Below are 22,452 nucleotides of genomic sequence, written 5' to 3'. Positions count from 1 at the left end.
GGAATTTACTGTAAACCACACAAAGGGTGAGGCTTGCGGTTGAACTGTATGTAATAGACTCTCGTCCTCCAGGGCACGGTCGTACACAGCGCAAGTTGTGCTCCTTTTATCCACACATTCCAAGGTTATTTCGGCTTGGGAACATGAGTAGAATTATCAGCGTGGCCATCTCTATGCGTAAAACCATTAGTGACGGCAATGCTGCATCCCGAAGATCAGCGTTACTATATGAACATTTCTCAGATTCACTGTTCAGACTGGAGCAGCAATTGTCACATCGGCAAATTAACTTCTCACAAAGGACATCTTCATGGACTGCCAAAGAGAAGCGGAGTACTGCACCGACTATCTGCGGTAGTCCCATAGAGATACCTGACCGGTAGTTAATAGTACTTAGAGCACATATAGAGGAGAACTCATGGGCCATAGGCACAAAGGACAGCAGATGACACATTGACTTCTACGGGAGACCGTTCTAGGCATGCTCTGTGACCTATGCAGAGGTCATTGTGCAGGGTAGGGGAGGAGGTGAGCTGTGACATTACCTATTGTGAATAGTATTATCTATATATAGGTGTCACCTTTTGTGGTAATCTTGCCTGTGGTAAGAATGAGAGAACTGAGAAGTGATCTATGCAGAACAGGAAGTGTCAGTCTATTATTAAGCTTAATGGTCAGTGTGAAAACTACAGAATTTTAGGATTTTTTTTCAAACATAGATCATGACACCAAAAATAAAAGAAATTGAAAAAATTAAAATAAATTCACAAAAATGTAAAGAAATATATGTTTAATGTAAAAAATTGATTTATACAAAATCTGTCATTATCTGATGACGCATCCCCTTTAAGACACAACTATTCTATAAAAGGGCAAAAAACAGATACAGTAGCATTCCATTTAATTGGGCATCCAATAGTACAGAAAGGCTGAAAATCCGGCACTTCTTTCCAACACAGAACTGCTTAACAATCCGGAATTCTGCTAAATCAGAGCACTAATCAGAGAAAACTAATTATACTTTGGGTTATTTTCTTGGCACTAAAGTATTAATAATATATATATATTTTCAATAACCGTCCAATAATCTACAACATCTGCAATCAAGTCCCTGATCAAAAGGGCTTTTAATAATTACCTTGACAAAAAGAATACTTTCAGCAAGACAGATTACAGAGACAATTGACGGACGTAGACTCAATCCGCAGGCGCACCGCTACTCTACGCAGTCTGTCAGGGCGACCTGTACACTGCAGGTGAGGGGCACTATTCAGCTTAGTAAATAATGGGTTTATTTCCTCTCTAAGGGGCTATTTACATGGACATACGTGTCCTGCGTATTACATTCATATGCACAGAAAATACACAGTGCACAGCACATATTTGCTGCATACGCTAAATCCCGATATTAGTGTGTAATAAGCACCAGAATAAGACAAGCTGCTTTTTTCACACTTGTAAAAGAAAAACCGCGGGTGTGAGTGGTCCATATAGAAATCAATGGGCTCTTAGCACCACGTATTATGTACGTGTATTCGGCGGGTGACATACGCCCATGTATTTGAGCCCTAAGTAGTTTGTCTTCTCTGCACAGTATGAGCACTGCGAAATGATATTAGATGCAAATATTTTACCACAAAGGAATGGAAGGTAATGACAGACTGCGCAACAGGCGGCCGGCAGGAACACGCACTGAATTACTGCACGGAAAGTACCTTCCAATCCGGCAGGATTACAGAGCCGTCACTGCTGGAAAGTGACAATAGAGGGGAAGCACAAGATCTAATCTAAGCCCACTGCCACCAAGTGCTGAGCTCTGATGTCTGCTCTGCAGCAGTAAACGGGGCAGAGATTAGCACACAGACGTAACTTCATACTGCTGCTGGCACCAAAGCAATATCTGTAACAGCCCTTCAACTGCCATGTGCCATATTTATGCTCTTAGGGCCCATTTACATGCAATGATTATCGCTACAACAACCGCACGACTGAACGAACTGCCATATTTTTGAATAAAATTACACGTACAGATAATGGCTTTCAATCATCTGCATTTCCTCCATGAGTTGTTTGCTCAGCTGGGCGTGTGTTAAGCCCCATTTACATGGGCCGAATGTTGGGCAAACGATGCCGCACACTCGTCCCCACATATACTTGCTCCCACGCTGCTGCACAGGAGCGAGTAACGCTGGCTCGCTCACAGAGCGGCCAGCAGGGCGCCAGGGAGGCTGCAGGATATTTCACTGCTCACTCTCTCCCACCCCTCTCCATTCACTTAACACAGCGGCCGTTCAGTACTGAAGGCTGCTGTTTAATCATCATTCATCGTTTAGGCTGCATAAAATCCTGAATGATGATCGTTCAGTGTAAATAGCAGCTGTTCAGTACTGAACCGCCGCTGTGTTACGTGAATGGAGAGGGGCGGGGGAGAGCGAGGAGAGAAATCTCCTGCAGCCGCCCCGCTGTGAGCCAGCGATACTCACTCCTGTGCAACTGCACGGAAGCGAGTACATGCGGATTCCATAGAAAAGCAGGAGTTTAACAGGAAAAAAAAAACACGTACTGCACATGTGTGCCGACCGACACTTCCGCACACATCCGCAGTACAGAAAAAAGAAGACCCGCACAGGCACGCAGAAGACCAGAACAGGCACACAGGGTCAGATTCCGCTCGTGAACATGAGGCCTAAACAGTGTACTCATTATGTAAGCAAGGCAAACAAAACCCATTGTGCAGCCGCTCAAAATTCCATTCAAATGGAACAAATTTTGAGTGATCAGACGATGGTTTTTATGCTGTCTAGAAACAAACACTAATCAACAATTAAACGAATAGAGCACAACTGCCTGCGTTTACATGTGATGATTATCGCTCATGTTCAGTCATTTGAACGAATTTTGAACAATAATCGTTGCATGTAAAAGGGCCTTAACATTGGTGTAGCAGAGAGGACTTTGGGCTCATTCAGACCCCAGGACCCAGGTACTACTGCTACCACCCTGTATGGCTATGGTCCTGTAATAATATGATAAACCCCACACACAGGAGTTTTTTGAACATGGAGTCCATGTCCTACTTGCACCACAGTTCAATAGCAATTCACGGCATGGTTTCTATGGTGCGGTTTAAAATCCATGTCGTCCTTCATGCAGAATCCGCACGGAATCCACATTGGAAAATCTGTACTCGGATTCCCTCCATTAGAGGCTCTGTTTCCACATAGGGGTTTTTATACGGGTTCCACGACAAAACCCGTGTCAGAATCCACATGCTATATCAATAGGAATCTGCGCGGTAATTTGTTTTCTGTGGATTTTCCCATATACAGATGTAAAGTCTACATTGTGGCAGCCACACTTGATACGTACAATACCTTCTTCATGCAGAATCAGCATGTGGGGTTTCAGCATTCAGTGGGACTGATCCAAGGGTGGATCCTAACTAGGAGAATGTGGCTTTTCATTGATAGCGTCCGGTTTTCTATTGCGTGAACAAGGCTGATGGAGGCTGATCTGCGTGTGGATATGGGGATCTTTAAATGAGTAGACTGGGACATCTACACAAAGCATATTCCTAGCCTATATGGGACCTGACATGCCAAAAGTTGAGGAAAGGAACCCCACTGAACACCCTACAATAGGCGGCAATGCATTCAGCGTCAGGAGATTTTGCATATGTGCCAAGCATAGCAAGAAGAGGAGGTGTGAACAGCAGGTTACCGCTTCCTGACAGCTCTCATACATATTCATATACCGTACATTCACGGATGTTTGTAGTCATTCATCAATGCCGGTCGCTGCCCTCACAGAGCTCTACTGGACCCCATATAAACGCTTGCTTATATTTACCGAGTCTCAGGAGGCACTTTTGGTGAGAATAACTTTCTTCAGTTAGTCAAAAAGTTTCAAAAATATAGCAAAGCAACCAGAATATCAACTTGACTGGCATTATACTGATAGAAGAGAATGAGGAAAGAGGTTCTGCAGCAGTCATGCCATGCACTTCTCAGCCTGTTATGTAAATGAAGCTCAATCATTGTATAATGAAAAGTTCAGCGACTTTCTAATATACTTTGTATTCTAGTTCCTCCCCATTTTTAACGTCTCTGCTGTTAGGGAATTCACATTATTTGTTTCCACCCAGAGGCGGAGGATCCTGCCCGTCTGACAGCGGGCTATGTGCATCACTGCTCTCCCTTTTAGCACTTTGGCATCCTGCAGTAGATCCTGGATTTTTATAGGAATGGGAAGATGTCAGGAAGGTTAGTTTAGGGCTCACTGACAGAGTTTCCCTATAATTTAGTAATTTATCTTCCATAGAGGCGCTATAAGTAAGGTGATCTGCATAAAAGAGTAAACTATCAGCACCCCTCCAGGAACCAGTTTGCTGGGCTATGTATGCTGCCGGCCGCTCACATGTGTACTGTGTATTACATGTGTGAAAGTTGGCCCCCATACGCCCGTGTGAGTGAGCCCTAAGAAGATCTCTATACTTCGTTCCATTCAGCTTTCCATCCACCCTGACCAGTCCCCCGGTCCCCCAGCATGATGCTGCCACCACCAGGTGTCACTGTAGGGGCGGTATTGGGCAGGAGATGAGCGGCGCCCGCTTTCCTCCAGACAATGCTGAGAACTGAGTATTCTGTCTTGGTACGGAGTGCAGAATGTTGAGGAAAGCTTTGTTTCATTTTGTACGAAGCCACGACATAACGAAATGTAAAGAAAGAGAAAGGATGTGCAGACTTTGCGCACCCACTGTACAGGTGTGTACGGCTGCTGCCTCCAAAATATCAACTTGGGGTCCGAATTAAGCAGTAAATCTACGACATGGCATCAGTAATTTTGGGATGATATTAAACACTATGGGGAACATTTCCTGCGTCGGGCTTAGTATGATTTTCCCCGACACATGATGTACAGAATGCATGAAGAGGGGCACTCCTTTTTACGTACTTAGCGCATCCCTTGCGCCTTCAACATTACTTCCTAATTACTATGTGCCCCACCGCCAGGACCCTGAACAATCCTCAAGGGGCCACAGAGACTGGTGAGCACCTGCATGCCAGCTCTTCTGCCCCCTATGTGCAGGGAACGGCAGCACCACAATCCACTTGAATGGAGCTGTTCCAGTTCCCCGCACAGCGGTGCTTCATTCATTGTTGGGATCTGAGGGCGTCCTAGAAGTTGGATCCAGTCAGGATGATATGGCATATCCTACAGACTACCCCTCTCATTACAGTAGCATTGCAGATAATGCAGCAGGTTGACTTATGTAAAGTTACAATCAACATGACCTTGCAGCACATTGTACCAATTAACTAACTCATCTCTACTACTCCTGCAAGGATATTTTAACCTCATAAAGTAACTATTATATGAAAAATACTCATTGTGCTTAACCCTTTCAGGGGCATAATTGATTCAAATCAAAATTGAAACAGTTTAAAACTATGAGACAATATGCCCCTTGGTCCTCAAAGGGTTAACTATGAAGATAAATGGCAGTATTTACCAGGGTGTTTATCTAAGAGGTCAGTTTTCTGTCTTGAAATCCATGAAGGAGCCTCCAGTCATCCGCAGGATCAAAAACACGCAAGAGGTCACCGAATGTAACAATAGAAGTATATAGACGACTCCAGTCTGTAGTGCAGACTATTGCTTCCATCCACAGACACCGCAGGGGAGAAAGTAACCGCAATTACCTATCTATTCATATACACCCAGATGTAGCAGAGCTGTGTCTGTCATTTGTAATGGCAACATCCGGATCCCATGTCTTACCTGTCAGCTTACATGGGACTGCCGGGTACACCTATATCATTACTATGATGAACCAATGATGGAGTCCTATGAATTTTATGTGACAAATCCATCTCTGCTACATCTCTAAAAATAGAGCAATCATCTGCAGTTCAGGAAACTCCTTTAAGTTTATTGGATTTGTTTCCAGCACATGATTAGTTCATAAACACGTGTGAGGCTTGTCACAATGTCGCCAGCAGGTCTTTAAATAGATGACAGAGGAGGCGTACAGATGAGACGAGTAATGAGGGACGTTACACACGGCACATGCTAAGAATATACCGGCAGGAAAGGGTCAGAGATGCACAACGGGTTCATCACATGGAAAGTAAGGGAACCTGTTGGAAATGTAGCAGAAGGAGCCGAGTAGATGGATATATTGTTCTGGGACAAGATTCAGTAGAACTTTAACTTGGAGGTTAGGGGTCTGGTGGGCGGTCCTATCAGTGATCGACAGCTGTCTATGTATGGCTGTGCCTGCAGAAATAGCTGTCAATCACTGATGGGACCGCCCACCGGACCCCTGAACTCCGAATGAGAGAGATTTAGGTGAATAAACTACAAGTCCTACTGAAGCTCCTCCGCCGACAGATCTGACAGGTTCCCTTGAAGTCCAGTGTCTGATCCATCTACAGTAACTCTCTAATATCTCTCTATCCATCTACAGTATCCAGCGCCTTCATATCTATCCATCCAAATATCTCTCGGTCTCATTCATATCTACAGCCATCAACAGTATATATCATCTATTTCTATCCATCTCCTTCAGATTTATCCATCCAGCCAAGTATCTATCCACCTCCTTCATATCCATCGCCTCCCATCTAGTCTCCAATCTCTATGGTATGTAATTCTAAAGGCACAACATATTTTACTATAAATGTATCACATAGCAGCAATGTAGCAGATAAGAATTAGCCTCTCATGAGTTAATATAATGCAGCGTTGTAACCAGCCACGTCAATGTAAATCCATCCAATTGTTGTGGCTAGTGATCGTACTATGAGATGGAACAAGTGACAACCTCCGCTCTGCACCTGACACGCTCAGCTCTGCTGCATGTCTGCTGATTACAGTCCAGTTCACACACCTGATTAGGAGAAAAGCTGCACCCTAATCCTTCTGTCCATCAGGGTCAGGTATCCGGCAGTCCTCCCAGGCCCGGGCATGGTTAGTATAGAGTCCCCTATAGATGAGCCCAAACTCCGCAGACACTTTTGGCTCCATACATCCTGCCTGTTCCTCAGTGTCTTCCAGTTGTGCAGAGCAGCAGCCTGTGCCTCCCTCCTGCCCCCACAGCTACTGTACAGCGCCTCCCACTGCACAGCCTCTGCTTTATTAACCCCTACAACGCCAAAGTCACCGACAATGACCCAGCATCCACTCCGCTTACAGCCAAGCACTTACAAGTTTTTCATTAACCTGTAGAACAGCTTTTCAACAAGTACCTAAAATTAACTCTGGAAGAAAGCACAAAGGAGAAGTGCCGCTACTATTGCTACAGATTTCAGTTGGACGGTACCTGACGTCTTTAAGACCATCATCTGGGTTGTTAATGGAAATCTATGGCCAGTTTTTAAAGGGGTTTTCTCATCATTAAATATCATATTCATTGTATAGATCATAAAAATTAACTATATTTACCATTTGCATGCTATTAATGAGCCAGTGAACAGTTCTGACATTTCCGTACATAGTATGCCGCTGCCTGGTGTGCATGTCCACCTAATGAGACGAGTGCTGGAGGACGCACATGCTCAGTCACTCCCCAGCGGAGTAGTGATCCTCTGCTCCATGCAGGGCAGCCAATAGAAAGCACTTACTGCTTGTCAGAAAGGAGCGGAGTGTCTGGAGTACATGGCGGTACAGATGAGAAAGCTTTCTTCAGGAAAGGCAAGAAGGAACTGCCAGAGGAGAAAGGAGGCGGTTTGCTCTAAACGTGCCCCAGCAGCGCTCCCTGCCAGTGTAACTAATGCTGATAACTTGCTGCAACAAGTTCTCTCATGCTAACACAACAAAAGCCACTGAAAAGCTATTGAAAAGGGTAAGAAAACATTCAGTGCCAAAGTTTATTTAACGTGTTAAGTGTCAAGTTCAACTTTGCTAGATCTGTATTTTTCCGAGACTGCAGCCATGACGTCACCGATTACCCATGTGGTTACTGTAGGCTATCATTGGCCACAGCGGTCATTTGGGTAGTCTGTGGCGTCAGCGCTACAGCAGCAGTAAACAAAGACCAGCAAGTAACGCTGTAGCTGCGCTGCTGGAGCGGTGGGGGCAATAAACAGGTGGGTTATGCTTCTTTTGATATTTTAAATCAATCCTCGCATTTAATTACATTTGTGCGGAGTCTCAGAAACCCCTTTAACTGGGTAATTATGTCAGCAAAGGGATTATAATCAATGAGCTTTTTGCCATCTCCATCGTGGGCAGCAAATATGTGGAAAGCCACCTCTAAAGATTACAACCACCATTAGCTGGTACAGATAGGGTTAATAAGTTATACATGGCTTCCAGAATAGGTCCCCCCCACCTGCACATGATAACCATCTGATGAGGTCTCATTGCATAAGTATTAGTCAAAGCAATGAAGTGGAGCAGCAACAAGTACCGGATTACACCAAGTCACCTCTGAGCTCCGTACAATGTGTATGGGCAGTGATAGTGAGTCAGACTCTGGAAGGACGCCGGCCGTACGATGCCTCATCGTCACTTTGTAGAACTATAACATCATGGGAGTGGGAGTACACTGAATGGCCACTTTATTAAAGACTCCCATCTAGTAACACGCTGGACCTATTTTGATACTCCAGACCGCAGCAATTTGTTATTTATATATATATATATGTGTAACAGAAGACCCTCCGCGTGCCAAGAAGATTCCCCGCACCATTACTGCCCCTTCACCAGCCGGACAGGAAGGGGTCAACGATTCACGCTGCTCGCGGCAAATTCTGAGCTCCAATCAGCACAGTGCAACGGAAAACTGGTTACATCTGACCAGACGATATTTCTTCACTGCTCAGTGATAATTTAATCTTTGTGCTCTTTTGCCCGATGGAGTCTCACCTTGCTGTCCGGCAGCAATGGTGCTGGAACGGAGCGCCTGCTCTTATTAGTCCATTATATATTATAAGGAGCAATACATTTTGCGTTTGGACATGTAAGTTGGGGCACCAGCAATGTATTTGGCTGCTCCTGACGGTGCTGCACCTGTTTATCAGACCAATTCTTGACATCCTCCTCTCACCCCTTTCAGCAATCCAAGAAAAACGGGTCATGTGATTTAAGGCCACAATCTAGGGTCACAGTGTCATTTCCATACAGGGAATCCAATGGTAAAACAGCTAGTGTCTCTAATATAGCACAGCACACCATATTCAAATGTTTGTCTCTAATATAGTGGCCATTCATTGTATATTGCAAATAGCACTGCGCAGTATGGTCTTCTAAGGACAAGACTCCAAACAACGCTCTGTGAGCTAAACAGCCTGTATGTCAAACTGATAGATTGCATCAAAGGTAGAAGTTTTTTAAAAGAAATTGACACTTTTACGGCATGTGTCCATACACACTCCAATACTGTCCAATTAGTGCTGACTATGTAAGGAGACACCTCTTTGACAAGGGGAATGGTGACACCCAGTTGTGAATGTATCCATAAATTTCCAGGAGGAGTAATAGAGGCACAACAAGATGATGCAGAATGTTATGAGGAATGCATCAAGTATTTACTGGAGTGTACATGCCAGCGGTGTTATGTGTACATTCTGCTGGTTCATGTGCTCCGCTATTGATAGGAATGAAGTTTAAAAGTTCATCAGGAAGGAAATAGTTGAGTAAAAAGAGGAAAATGCGAGGTCACAAGTCCCAATCTGAAAAATAGAAAGCAGTCTACTGCAGAGATAACGCTCAGCCGAGGCGGTCAGCGGAACAAGGATGTCGCAACTATTAAATAGTCTTTAGAATATCTGGATCCTTACAGGAACTTCATGTAGACAGAGATACCGCTGCTTCATCATCACATGAAGGGAAAATATCCCTTGTGGATTTCACCACTGATTTGCCCTGAAATCCGCTGCAAGCACCCCTTAAACCCCCTGCATAAACAGAGTTAAAGTGACCCTCCGATCCTGGCGATTTAACCCTTTACTTGCTACAATTAACAGCAACGGCAGCATATAAGCAGATGACCTTCTATGGCCACCTATCAGCTCTCTTTAATGTGATCGCATGGTACCATTAGGTTCCCATGGCAGCAGACAAAGGCCCCCATGTCTGCCAAGTAACTCGGCCTTTTAGAACCTGCCTCCAGCAGGGTCTTGTGTAATGCCATCATAAGGATACTATCCTAGCGATCGAATGATTGCATCTTTAAATGACCAAGAGTGATTAAAAAATAGTTTAAAAAGTGTTTTTGTCAGAAAAAATTTGAATTTTAAAGGGATAAAGTGCAAAAAAAAAACTTTTAAAAACAACAGATAACACGTCCTGGTTTAGGCTCACGCAAGTGTAATTTACTTGCACAATATGCACACGCATAATATGCAGTGAATAGAAGCTGGAGCATGGCAGCGTGCGTGAGATACTCAGTGCAGTGTTCGCAGCTCCACATGTGATAACATTCTATACACAGCGGTCACCATACGCTGGTGTGGGCCCGCCCTTACAGCGTTCGCAACGACCCAAACAATGAAAACATTTGGTGAACACTGTAAAAATAACATTTTAATAAGTAATGTCAGAATTGCTATTTTTGTTTGTTCACCTACACAAAAACACAATAAAAAGCAATCCAAAATGGTGCCAATACAAACTAGGACTGTTGGCCGGGGTTCACAGATTAGTGCGTATTATGTGTGCGCTGTACACTCATGTGATACGTGGTAATCGCAGGCAATCAATTACATTGCCTTACGCAGTTCCGATCACATTTGTGTGTTTGAATTGTGTAATACGAGAGTGCAAAAAAGAATGTAGCGTGTTCTGCGGCGTATATAGGCACGATAAAGCCCATTGTTCTCTATGGGCGCATATATAATATCAAAGAGGAAAAAAACAGGTGGCCTGCATGAGATATGCTATCACGCGCAGTACTTTTTTGCTGCCTATGCGGCGATAGGCCGGGTCACCAGCGGCTGTGCGACCCAAGCAGCGTCTTACGATTACGGACGCGTGAGCCCGGGCTTACTGCGAACAACAAGACTTCAAGGAGCTCCGTTGACAGAAGAATAAGAATGTGATGGGATTCCGGCCGCTCTCGCACGGGCGATGGTAAACGCTGCACTTCTACTAGGGTACAGCGTTCAGTGCCAGCGTTAGTCTGCGTGGTCACAACGCTGGCACAGCAAACCGATGATGTCACCACTGTCATTTCTCCTTCCGATGGCATAGAACGCTGTACGCAGTAAAATGCTACATACAGCTGCGTTTCTGACAGCATTGCAGACGCTCCCTATTCATTTCAATGGGCAACACATCGCATTTAAAACGCTGAAACAACTGAAAATAGAACAGACAGCTTGAAAAACGAACACTCAACTGAGAAGCCCCATTGAAAACAATGGAGGCGGTTTACAGCGTTTAGCGCGGCATTTGAAACATCTCTATATACTTGGTGTTGCGGTAATCGTGCCGATCCAGATAAGAAAGTTATCAGGTTATTGTTATGAAGTGGGGAATACCATAAAAACAAAAAAAATTATGGAATTTCAAGAGGTGGAAGGCTGTCTCCCCCACCGACCCCCACAAAAACGAGTTATGGCTTCTGCAATGGGACAATGAGAATAGGCCGGTCACTAAGGGGTTAAAGGGAACATGCCGGCAGAAGACGAGCTCCTGTATAAATTCAGTTAGCGCCTATTGTAAGTGCCACTAATTGTTACTGTCCGTGCAGTGGCGCCCATTATTATCCTGCAATGTACATACGTGAGACATGAAGCGCTCTCCGGAGCTGCGGGCAGATCACTGATTATTGGGTTTTGAAAACTCTTTACTTCTTCTTAGAACCCTTAAAGCTGCTCATTGGTTATTGGGTGTTTGCCATCAGGCAATGTGTCAGCAGAAAAGGACTTCGTATAAAATCAAGTTTAATGTTTTTATGGAATTTTAGCCAATGGCCGGGCTCACATGAGTGGGTTAGATTACCCATACGGGGCCCCGCAGTGGATTCCGGCAGTGAGCCCGGCCGGGGACACTGCATACAGCAATTAATTGTACTGCGCATGATGGTGGAGGCTCGCAGGCGGTCGTGCACAGTACAGTTTTTGTCTTTGTTTATAATTCCGGCGCTGTTGCTTAGCGAGGAAGCGCGTGCCCGCAGCCCATACACAATGGTAATTGCGTATGGGCTGCAGGTCGGATGGCCTCCATTGACTACAATGGTGATCATCCGCATGGTGTCAGTGGCAAAATAGAGCATTCTGCGATTTTCCTCTGCTCACAGAATATGCATTTTGTGTCTGTGAGTGTGGGCAAAAAAGCGAAAGTACATGCCTTTTTAATGCCCGAGTTTTGCCGCAGATCCACCCCATGGATGTTGATTGCGGATTCCGCAATTGGAATCTGCCTGTGTGAGCCTGGCATAAGCAGTACACGCTAGTCTCATTCACCACAATGGGACAAGCCCCGTAGTCCTCAGAATGGCGGCAATAAAAAAATATGGCGCTCTGAGCATTCACAGGATTGTGCTCAGTTGTACACATTGAAGAGGCTGCATCATGCGCACAAGTACTGCGACCCTTTAAACTATCTCATTAGTAGGGGTCCAAGGTGAAAGGACTATCCTGGGATTGGCCAACCATCTTTAAAGATGAAATAATCCCTTTAATTTAATAAGCTAAGAAACAAACCTCCAGACACATCAGATATGTCATCGGAAGAAAAGGACAACATTCTTAAAGGGACCTTACAACATTAAGGCTGGGTTCGTACGGGACGGATTTGCCGCTTTTCTTCAGCGGAGACCTACCACACGGAAAATCTGTCATGTTTGCAGTGCAAGCCAAGTCAATGAGGTTTGGCGAAATGTGGTTCTTACGTAGCGGAAAGTTTGCGCAAGTCCGCAGTGCGGAAATGTTGTGGTGCGGATTTATGATCCGCAGCATGTCAATTTTAGCATTTGTTGGTCCATAGGCCTCAACAGAAGTCATGAAATCTGATTGTGATTCCACATGTTGGCATTTTCATGCGGAAAGCATTGCGGATCCACAGCAGATTGTTTGCACAAAGAAGGAAATACCGCTGGAAGTAACACACAAGCAGCTGCAGATACATAAACGCTCATTTCTGCAGCGGAGATTCCATGCAGTGCGGCTGCACTTGGCTGTGGATTTTGCTCGCTATAGGTACGCACTGAAAATAAGCAGCGTGAACCCGGCCTGAGGCTTTGAATGGACTAACTTGACCATTTTCTCAGACAATGTTGAGAATTGTTCATTTTGACCCAATGTAAAGTGTCTGGAAAAAAAACTAATCATTTCCCAAGGGAAGCAGCGCCCTATCGCGCAGTCAGAGGGACACAAAGGCAGCGCCAACTCAGCACGGGGTAAATGATTCAATTAAATATTATGCTACTCATACAAAGATGTATTCTGTGTCTGAAAAGAGACCAAATGTTCGGCTTCTGTGACATGGAAGCCATGAAGATGGCGACTTCTCAAACCTCCAGGAACGGTCTACTACACAAGTATCGCCAATGCTCATGGCTTGACAAAGACCAGCACAGAAGGTCGAAACGTCGCTACTTTGTGTGATGTAGAGGCTTTTAGCCTGTATTCCGATGGATACATAAAAACAAATTGCACCGATAATCTGCTGCCTGACGCTTTTTCATTTACCTGTGACTACAAGGGATTTGGATCCGATCCTGGTCGGGCGTGCATACTACTCATTCTTGAACAAGAACCCCCGGATAGGTAGTGGGGAGTGCTGCTGATACTTTCTTTCTTTGCGAATGCTCATGACTTAGCTCTTATTGTCGAACCTGGACTTGCAGGTTTAACAGTAAATGGCTAAGTGACCGGCCTTCGTGTACTAGTGGACTGAGCCTCCATTCAGACTGTCATATACTAGGACAGGCTATTCGGAAATTGCTGCACATTCTACTCTCATTCTGTGATGGCTCGAACCCACTACCTCCTGTGCTCTAGTCAGTGGCACTCCCTATTGAGCCATTTAGCCTTGGACAGTTCCCCTGCATACTATGACCTTGTTTCCAGATCCTACTATTCAGCCCCTGTTCTAGCTCCGCCTGTTCCTGATTAGGACTTCCTATAAAAGCCTGGCCCTGATACTCCCTCCTTGCATGATTATTATAATTTGTCCGACTCCCAGGATACCCGGCGATCAGCTGTAGTATGCGCCACCGCTGTGGAAATGAAGCATTACATTATGCCTACTGAATTCAATGGGCTGTTGGTGTTCTATATGGACATGATGGGTCCTCCAGAGAGGGAGACACTCTTTATTGCCAAGACAAAAACTAAGGCAATATCAAAAGGTATTAGAGTGAAAACCATGCCGCAGCTAAGAGGGAGGACAGCGGTGGTGCTGGGTGCCATGGAGCACCCAAAACCAACTTTGCCTCGGCCAACGTACTTACAAACAGAACTAAGGCAGCTAACAAGCTTTTCACTGGTGAAGGAACACTTAGCCAGCAGATACGGAATATGAGAAGACCGTTCTGAGAGTAAAGGCCCTTTTACAGAGGCCAATGATCAGGAACAAACGTTGGTTAGAACACTCGCTCACCCCATCATTGCCCCAGCAATCAGCCCACAAATGGGCAAACAGTCATTTATGCTGCCGGAAAAGAAAAAAAACATTGTTTTTGGCAACACATTCCTGTTTAAACTCCCTAATGAAAGTCTGTGGGGGATGAACAAGCATACAAAAGATCGTTCGCCCCCAGACAGCCTGAAGCAGCCCCTGTAAAGGCCAGTTAAATAAATGCTGATCTTGCTGATCGCCACTTGCCATCCAGCTCATATCAAGCTGTGTAAGACCGTAGAGGGGTATTCCTATCAAAATCCATTATTCCCTATCCACATGATAACTTGCTGATCTGTGAGGGTATATATAGATATAGAGATTGCAGCCCTGGTGGGTCCTGTAGTGTGGGCAGCGGAGGACGGGCATGTGGGCCTCTGCTCTGTTCCCTTCAATGGGATTGAGGGAGACAGGAGAATCCAAGGCGGTCTCATTGAAGTGAAGGGAGCGGAGGCACGCATGCCATCCTCCACTGCCAACACGTCAGGATGTACTGAGGCTGCGATTGTGGGATGGGTGGGAGAACTAGATTGGATAGGGATCAGAATACTCCTTAAAAGTGGCAGACTCTTGTCTCTATAATATAATGCAGGCAGCAAAGCGGTTTCTATTGTACACATCACATCTGGACTGTACATGTGATGTATATGCAAGTACACCAAGACAAAATACATGAACCTGTAAGTCTGACCAATTATCTATTTACAAGGTACTGAACGGTACAGAAAAGAGAAATACCAGGCATCGTCTCCTTTATTTACACATTCATTAATACACCATGAGAAAATGTATCCGCACATACATATATACCCCGCAGCAGACGCGTTTCAAAGTTTAAGGGTGGTTTCGGATCTGCATTTCAACCTCCGGTCGGAGGCACTGTCGCAGGTCCGGCACAAAATACAGGAAAAAAGCGCTGCATGCAATGCAGTGGAAAGCGAGGTAACCCCACTATAGTCAATGGGGTAAGTTCGGCGCTGTTCGGTTCTGTCATAAGGACACGCCGTTTGGCACGGGGATTCCCCTTTCCTGCTCCCCGAATGAAGCACGAAGCCAGAACCCCAGACTACCCTAAGGATTCTTGATCACAGCATGGTGGGTAAAAACATCACAGTTCCAGTAAAAACCCATTTCACCAAGGTGGGACTTCTGTCAGCAAGCAGAACACTTGTGAACTCCGGTTTGGTGGATACCTGACCTGCAGCACCCCTTAACCCAACAGGTAAGATAGTGCGGTCAGCTGTCAGTCCGCTGGTAAGAAGGAATCTGCACAACACATTATAAGTCAATGATCTGTTGCAAAGTGGATTAAAGCAGATCTGTGGTAGATCTTGTAAAAGCAGTGAGCAGAGCTTATACTGTATTTTATTTGGTTGTGTGCCCCGTATGTGGTGTGACCAGAGCCTCGGTGCTCCGTGGAGCATGCATAACCCATCAGACCTCACTAAGATACAGAGGGAACATTAGAGGTAATCAGTGACAGAGCAAACAGCTACAATATAAGACAAGCTCAGCAGATGATAGCATTACACACCTGTCTATAACTCCGTGCCTAGTGCTCAGTATTAATGGCTATGGATACTTTTAGGGGGGGGGAGGTTTTTCACTTTAAGGGCTCCTGTCCACAGGCGTAGCGAAATCCCACGGCAAACCTCCGCCGCGAGAGTAGGAGCCGGCAGGCGGATCTACGCGGTCAGCCTATCTGACAGATAGGCTGACCGCGGAGAATCGCAGCATGCTGCAAATTGCCGACCGCGAGTGGAGAATCGCTATGATTCTCCGCTCGTGGAGAGGGGGAAGCGCTCTTCATAGTAACGCTATGGAAGGCGTGCATTGCGTTCCCTGCAGCTGGATTATCGCTGCAGGAAACGCAATTCAAAAACGCCTGTGCACCGGCAGCCTAATGCATGCATTTGACACCCAATCATTTTTGCAATAGCATTTCACTAAAAATTTTCCCCCGTTTGTCTTCTGCACTTTTTACATATCACTGTATACAGACACTGCAGTCTAATGCTTCTTTTACACTGAGCACGAACTGCACGGTTCTCGTTTGCACAAGCTGGTGACATCATTACAGCTCGTTTTCGCTTGTGCAGCCTGTTTAGACAGGCAGATTCATGTCTAAGAATCACTCGCTCCTCTTCAGTGTTTCACATCCCTATGAGAACGAGCGCTGTGAAGGAACCATCGATGATTTATAGTCCTGGAGAGGTTAACAACGAACGAGAAGCGAATGAGGTTTTGAATTAATCGTTCCGTCTGAATGCACATTAAGGTGTTATCCACACAACCATATATACCCAACTATTGTGACCAACTTAAAATAAATGGCGACCATCTGAAGCATTGGTTTCCAATGTATTCAATAAGATAAGTGATTTTTAGTTGCCTGCAAAAATAGCAGATCGGTGACCGATTTTAGACAGCGTGTGAAAATATAGGGCTTGCCCTATCTTTTGCCAAGATACGCTTGAAGCTCCTAAAGACTTCTATGGGAGCTGAAAAAAAGGGAGGGAGAGAGAGTTTAGCTGCGGCCAATGCTGGGAACAAAAAAAAAACCAAAAACACAGCTGCCTCTATTTAACAACTAGAAGTCATATTGATGATTTCTGCCAACCGAGCGATTTCCACGTAGCAGCGTATTTTGTCACCGATACACTGCAGCCGTCCGTATAAATGGATGAGAAAACACTAAATTTTACCCACAATCAGCCGAGCGTAAAAACCGCATACGGTCATGTGAAGGAGGCTTAGGTCTCGGTAGGAGATCTGTCATTGAGGCTGGACTAAAGGCCCATTTACACACGATTATCGCTCGAAATTCGTTCAAACAAGCGAAAGTGAACGATAATTGTTCAATGTGAGGCGAAAAAAATCGTCAGCAGTTGTTTAAGCTGACTTCTCAGTCAGCTTAAAACCCCTCGTTAGTTCACTGGCTTGTCTTACTACCCTGTTTCCCCGAAAATAAGACTGTGTCATATTAATTTTTGCTACCAAAGATGTGCTAGGAAAATAATTGAACATTTATTATATGTCGTGCAGCAGTTGTCATCACAAGCCAGCAGAACCAGACAAACGGTGAATCCTAGCAAGAATTTCTTGTTACTACCATTATTTCCATGTTCACACTGTCTGGAGACTAACGATCACCCCCTAAAGAATCAAAGTGACACACTGGTTGCCTGACCCACACACAGGGCCACAAAAAATAAGGGCTGTAAAGTACCTGGCTCCCACACACTGTCTGGAGACTGTAACGATCACCCACAGCAGTTCCTGGACCACTTGTTCAGCAGTGACAGTATTGCAGCTTCCGGCTACCACGGGGAGTTCATCACAGCAGGCTCACACAGCAGGGACAGAGGTAGGTCTTACTTTTGGGGGGGGGGGGCGCTTATATTTAGCACTTCAGCAAAACCTCTACTAGGTCTTATTTTCAGGGGATGCCTTATTTTTAGGGGGAAACCGGTATGTAAATGTAATGCTTCAAGCTCAGCGCTTCCCATAGGAGGAGGAAGCGCTGAGCGAGAAGCGGATGAGAAGCCAGCAAGCTGCCAGCAGGACTTCCAGTATAAATGCTCTGCCAAGCGCTGACAACCTTAGCGCTGACGTCAGCTCTCGTGCAGTTGTCGAAACTACTTTTGGCCCGTGTAAAAGGGCCTTAAATCTCGGTAGGAGATCTATCAGTGGGGCCACTCTCACACATGCAGTCGTCAAAATGCTGTGATTTGGGCCGACAGCGGTTGTTAGTGCATCTCATCATTGTGATGGGTGATGAGGTGCGGTAAATCTGGCAAAATAGAGCACACAGTGCTCGAAAATCGAGCACGTCAGTGAGGCTCCATTAAAATCAATGGAAGCCTTGTACGCGATTACCGCGGTAAAAACGGATGTGTGAGAGTGGCCTGAGGATGGACTAATGCTTGGTTTTCCTCGGCTCATTCCTCTAATGCATCTCATCAGCTAAGTAGGTGCAGGAGAGGAGAGGACAGGTAAGAGCTGAAATCTAAGGTACTGTCTAGGTAGGGGCAGGCAACAACAAAAAAAATGTATATTGTATATATATTGCAACAAATATATGTGCAACTCTAATGTACACAGAATACAATAACAATCTTTTATAAATCCCAAAAATCAGCAATACACCAATTATAAAGCACGTCGTGGTCCCACCAAACGTTTCAACCCAGAAGTGGCGGTCACCCACACACAGTCCAGAAGTAGCACAAATGTCTAATATCTTTTCCACAAGTGGGGGATGAATATGTATTTCCCTAGCATTGGCTCAAGCTTACATATTTTTAACTAGCAGGCCTCCATTTCAGCCACTATCCGTGTGCACACAGTTTTTTTTTTTATAAGGGCCCACCTCACTTACGTATCTCCAGCATGTTTGGTACTGTAGCGTAGTAGGTGAAGCGTCTTTGGACCTCTGTTGGATGTACTCCATTGCAAAGAGCTGCAGGATGATGTGAACTGTCTCCAGCGCTCTCTCTAACTGTAGTCCCTGCAGCTTTGTTCTCTCAGCCATGTCAGTTCTGATTTCTTATGGGGCCACACTTCTCATTCATCGGCTGTCTCCCTTCTCATGCCACTGTTCCTCTCTATCAGGCACAGAATCTCCAGGACATGTCTCATACGGCTCCATCAGCCGATTCTAAGTCCTCTTGCAGCTCTCTCTACCTGCAATGCTGAGTACCACTGGGATCGCTTTCCCGCTTGTGCTCTCACCCGGCTTTCGGCCCCTACAGTTCCCACCCGAGATTCACCAAGATCGTGAACCTCTCTATCATCTCCAGCCCTCCAGACATAACACCTGATCTCTGCAGCCAATGCAAAGTAGTATGCAATACTCCATAGACAAATACACAAAATGCAGTAATGTATGATGACCAGTAGAGGTCATCCTTATGCCATCTCACGAAACAGCATCTGAACACCTTACAGTACCTTTATATAGGACTTTCACACTGGAGTGACAGTCGCTCAGTGAATGGAGGCAGAGCGTGCTAGAGATCTCTTCTGGTTGCATGCCTCCATTCCCTGCAAATAGGCAGACATTCACAGTAATTGACTGCCAGTTTTTCACAGACTGATTAACCCTTTCCAATCCACTGTCTGACGGCTTAAGACATTATGATTTAAGGCTGTACAGCTCTGATGTTGGAAGACGTCCGTCAGGGTTCTCTTACTGTATATTGCCAGCCTCTCTGCTGTCGGAGCCTATCCAACGCCTATCCAACGTGTCACCTCATGCAGTACTGGCTTTAGCCAGCATATAGCGCTGTTGTATAACGGCAGAAAAAGAGTTAGCCCCCTAGGAAAAGCAGGATAAAAATTGGATTGGAAAGGGTTAATCGTGGTTTTTAAACAAGCTGAAAAGCAAGTGTCTGACAAGTGAGCGATTTCTCACTCAGTGCCCTGTACACGGGTCGACTACTGCCAAAAATCGCTGTTTCCATTGATTATCCAGGGATAATCGCCCCATGTAAAAGGTGCCTAAAGCCATCAGTCCAGCCTCACTGACAGATTTCCTATTGAGATACCGAGGTGAAAGAAAGCGCTGATAGTTGAAGATTTCGGGTTTGTGAGTGCTGTGCCTAAAACTTTTAAATGCAGAATTTGCCACGGACATTCCGCAGCATTTCCGCCACGTGTAAACATACCATAAACGGGGTGTCCCACCAAGAGTCCAATGAAACTGACTGCTTGAACAATTTAGTTTTAGTTTATGATGTTAACTGCTTTGCTGTCTTCTAAGTAAAATGAGCTTTTCGGGACTTATACATTGATGATCCATCCTCAGGACAGTTCATCAATATCCAAAAGGCAGGGTTCCAACTCCTGGTATCCCCACTAATTAATGGTTTGTAGGGGCCATGTCGCTTGGATGAGCACTTCAGCCTCTTCATTGTCGACTATGAATAGTGCCGTAAATTGTGTAGTGGCTATAACCAACTCAGTCCTATTCAAAATAGAGCTGCGAAAGGCATGTGACCAACAAACATGAAGTCACAGGCTTAATGAGGCTTGAGCGCCATGGCCCCAGCAATCAGCAGATCGGTGGGGTGGCAGGAGTTGGATTCTCAGCGATTGGATATTGATAACCTAACCTAAGGATAGGTGATTAATATTTAAAAGGGTTGCCCCAATTCTATCTATTTTGTGCAGGCAACAGACAGCTCCGTACATTGTAAAGTGGCCAGGGTTGGTACTGTAGGCTGATTCTCATTCACTTCAATAGGACTAAGCCTGCAGTACCAACCCGGGCCACTGCGCAATGTACAGAGCTGTCTTCTTCCTGCAACAAAACAACTAAAAGTGGGACAACCCCTTCAAGGGTCCTTTCATATAGGCAAATTATTTGCCCAATGTAATGATTAAATCGATTGGCGATCACCGTTATTCTAGATGGACCAAGAATTACTGTTATGGTGACAAGAAATAATTGGTGTGAATGTCAATGGCATACATAGAAAAGATTAAGTCCCATTGCAAAGATCAAAATGGGCACCCAGGACAGAAGAGTTTGGTGTTTGTTTCCTTTCCACGACCCTTAGAGGGGTTTTGTCACTATTGCAAAAAGTTTTCCAGCCACTGGGCCCGCTATAAAATAAAAAAATAGATCACACTCACCTCTCCTTGGACCCCTAAAGCGCACACAGCTGAGCAGCTCACATGGACCTGGTGCCTGCTTCTGGGTAGACGGTCTGGTGGAAGCACATGACCACTGCAGCCAATCAGAGCCCACAGCGTCACAGTTCCAAACTCCTGGCATCATGCCATCCATGATAAGAGATGCTAAGAGTTTCGGTGGCCTCTAATTTTTTGTAATGAAAAAAACCCTTGAAGACAAATTCCCAACCCCCTTGATTTTGAGCAATACCATTCCTCTGGAGAGAGGAGTCCTGCACTGGCTCCAGCCACACAGTAAAAATGAGAGTTGGGACCAAGGATCGCTGGCTGATCGTTGTCCCCTTTGTACAGTCCAACGATCAGGTGAACGAATGTTCATGCCCAATAATCAGGCCATGTAAAAGGGATTTAACACCTGAAAATCCCTATAACTAAACAGCAATAGCGTCAGAAAGTTCCCTCTGCTAAACAGCAGACTTCTTCTTCTTGCTACACAGACTTGTTTTAGGTCCCATCCTTCCCACTAACCCATGAGAAGCCGGCACCAAAAGCAGCTCCAGGAAAGACACTGCAAGATGGTGGAGAAATAAGCCGGAGCCAAAAAAGGGAATACGTTCTCGGCCATCTACACTGCACAGATGGAGGCTTGGAGGAGAACGTTAAGATTACTTATATGTCCTCCAGTCTCTTCCATTACTGATACAGATGCCAGACCAGGACAGTTCTGTGTGATATGCAATAAGTTCTCACGATGTAAAGTGACTTCTATGAATCAGGTGGTAACCCAAGCCCTGTGCATGCGAGTCCTTGCAGACAACAAGACCCTCTTAGCCTGCCAAATTATTTAAACAGGCCACAAGTTCAGCAGAGAATAAAGCATTGACTGGGGGATTTATTGACAGCAAATAAAAGCCCTGACCAAAAAATCTCGAACAGAATGAAATGCTCGCACGTCAAAAAGGTCTTTGTCAGCACAGAGCACCCCGGGCTAAATGTTTTTCCATTCATTGCGGAGAATACTACATCTTAGTAAGTCTATTCTACCAAAATCCAGATCAGGAGCCTAGTACTAAAGAGCCATGTCCCCTGTGTACAACACTAATCGCTAGACTAGGGGACAAAGGGCAGCAACAAAATGGGATTTACAACTATTTCTATGGCCTTACAACAAGGCCGATCACACTTGGTGCCAAGAAAAGAGACAGTTTAAAGGTCATTTGTCCCTGAAACTAAAGATGCCTT

The 22,452-nt window shown here is 45.3% G+C and overlaps 1 protein-coding gene across 3 annotated transcripts in view; it reads right to left on the bottom strand.

Annotated features, from left to right (window-relative positions):
• PDZD2 (PDZ domain containing 2) overlaps positions 1-22,452 on the bottom strand; it is a 326,060-nt gene that overhangs the window by 140,212 nt on the left and 163,396 nt on the right. Inside the window, exon 1 of one of the 3 annotated variants that reach the window (XM_066602488.1) lies at positions 6,893-7,043. The exons of the other annotated variants lie outside the window; for them this stretch is intronic. The gene's annotated coding sequence lies outside the window, so the exon portion shown is untranslated. Of the gene's footprint in view, positions 1-6,892; positions 7,044-22,452 lie in introns of those variants that run through there. 3 annotated transcript variants of the gene reach the window in all.

This window comes from Eleutherodactylus coqui, chromosome 5 (assembly GCF_035609145.1).
Source record: "Eleutherodactylus coqui strain aEleCoq1 chromosome 5, aEleCoq1.hap1, whole genome shotgun sequence".
Lineage (NCBI taxonomy): Eukaryota > Metazoa > Chordata > Amphibia > Anura > Eleutherodactylidae > Eleutherodactylus > Eleutherodactylus coqui.
This window is presented reverse-complemented; position numbering and strand designations above follow the sequence as displayed.